This window comes from Limulus polyphemus, unplaced genomic scaffold (genome assembly GCF_000517525.1).
Source record: "Limulus polyphemus unplaced genomic scaffold, Limulus_polyphemus-2.1.2 Scaffold138589, whole genome shotgun sequence".
In the NCBI taxonomy this organism is placed as follows: Eukaryota; Metazoa; Arthropoda; class Merostomata; order Xiphosura; family Limulidae; genus Limulus; species Limulus polyphemus.
The window spans coordinates 1-2320 of record NW_013804185.1 but is presented as its reverse complement, the minus strand read 5'-3'; the positions used below and the strand labels follow the sequence as shown (position 1 = coordinate 2320).

Below are 2320 nucleotides of genomic sequence, written 5' to 3'. Positions count from 1 at the left end.
ATATTTTAGGGTCAACTACTTAGTTACATATTGACAAAAGGAAAGTTATCGATTTTCTTCAATGACGTTGTGAAAATTGTTGTAGAGAAATTAATTAATGGCCAATGAAGAAACTCCTTTAAAAGGTTTTGAGATTAGAAGATGAGGTTTTATAGAAAGTTTCTTTAACAAAGGACATGTCGCGTATCGTCGCTATAATACTTGTAGGTAACCTATTTCTTTTCTCGTGCAAGTTCATAGTCGAATTTGAGTATTTCAATGTTAGTCGTTATGTGAAGGGATAATTACTACCGAGGACACTACGGTTCTTCTTCCCCATAGAAAAAAAGATACTCGGAAATACTCTCTTAAGTAAATTTTATTTTACTCGAATATACGTAAATCGTTTTTACCAAGTATATTTTTAGTGCTACAAATTGTTCTAATATTTTTTCGTTAGTAAAATATGCAAATATCTCAAATTCGACTATGAACTTGCACGAGAAAAGAAATAGGTTACCTACAGGTATTTATGAAACATTTACTGTTTGATAAGAATATTGCCCAAGTTTTGATGTAGAGTCTTTTCTATTCTAATATTCTTTTGGCCTAGTGATGAACACTTTCAAACTATGAATCTTCAGAAATTACTAGAATTTGCAACCAAGAAATCTCATTATCTATTGTATCAACATCTTTACGGTAACTATTTGTAAATGATACGATTTCTAAAACATATTCATGAGGTGGGCTCTTTTCTAATATTATACTGATATTGAAAATACTGTTTGAAATATATTTCAATTTCTTCATCAAGATAGAATCCCCAAAATAACCAAGAAAGATTGTTTGGTTAAACCTATTATTTGTAAAATATAGAAAAATTCAGGATAATTACCATAAGTTTAAGGATTACCTGTTTGTTGTCTTTTAAAAATTATTAAATGATGTTTCAAAGCAAAACGTTTGGGATAGATAGTAACATAGCTTTATAACGTAAATAGTTGAAAACGCCTAATCACCATTGAACAATTTTAATTTTAGGTATTTACCATACAATCTCAACGAAGGAGAGTTGTTAACAATAAGGAATCCTAACACAATGAGAAAGTGAAGCTGTTAAATCAGTGAACTAGTTTTTATTTTAAAAAATCATTTCAATTAATACATATATTTTAAGTACCAAGTTCAATAGATTCGAAAAGAGTTCTACGAAACATAGAGTAAGAGAACTACAGAGTTATTCATAAGACCACCGGGGTTGGAAAAATCTTAATTTCTTTTTGAAAACATTAGCACGATTATTTAACATTATCGACATCTTTTAATAAGTTTCATTGGTTAAAAAACGTTTGGGCAAATAATGATTTTTTTCAATAATCATATTAACGAGATAAATATGTAATTCATATTTACATTTTCAACGAATTTAGGGGATAAATCACTTTTGGTAAATTAGGTAAATTGCTACTTCAGTATTAATTAACCGATATAGGGGAAATATTAATATATTTACAATTGATCAAAGTTATGATATGTCTAATACTTCAAATTGGATCGTTCAGTTTCTCTCACATAAAACTTTATTAGAATTGTGTTTTTTATAAGTATAACAGTGAGCATTGATCTAGGATCTGAAAATACAATAATAAACATTATGCTAAAAGAAATAAGATACCACTTTTAAGCTAACGTAACTTTAGTGTTGAAATTTTAAAGTTTTATAAATCTCGTGTATTGTTCCAAACCAAGGCGCGTTCTGTGTCTGGAAGTTAATCTGAACGATAATGTTAAGGAACGGGTCTTTGACGCGAATTGAGCTGAGTAACTAGACAAGTGCGTTACCTTTATTTTTTTGACAAAGTACTAGTTCTTCCTAATAAAGTCAGTGTTTCAAGAAATTAATTGTATAGCGACGGTGGTATAGTGGTTAGCATAGCTGCCTTCCAAGCAGTTGACCCGGGTTCGATTCCCGGCCGTCGCAATTACTATTAGCAATTTATTTTATATTGCATAAGGTTATTTCTCTTACAACGTCACTATCTTCAGCTTCCCCGACGTCACTTCACCTTTCATTACGTTACTTCGTCGTTTACAGTTTTCCCCTCATGAAAAGACGTCCACCGTTCGAAAGCGGTCGGTTTTCAAATTTTGTCCTTGATTTATTTTTTAAACTTACGGGTTTACCTGACATCAAACAAGGGGTACAGAATTATTGAATGGCAGAAGTATAATGAACACTTTGTTTAAGTAGCACGGGTGATGTTTATTGACGAAACTCGTCTAATGGTATGGGTATGTTCATTTCGGTATTCAACGTTAGTTAAAAGTTATAGTAATT

General features: G+C 30.7%; 1 non-coding gene across 1 annotated transcript; it reads left to right on the top strand.

Moving 5' to 3' along the window:
- Positions 1-1891: 1891 nt before the first annotated feature.
- Trnag-ucc lies at positions 1892-1963 on the top strand. Its single transcript has one exon. It is a non-coding gene; the product is annotated as a tRNA-Gly (tRNA).
- The last annotated feature ends 357 nt before the right edge of the window (positions 1964-2320 follow it).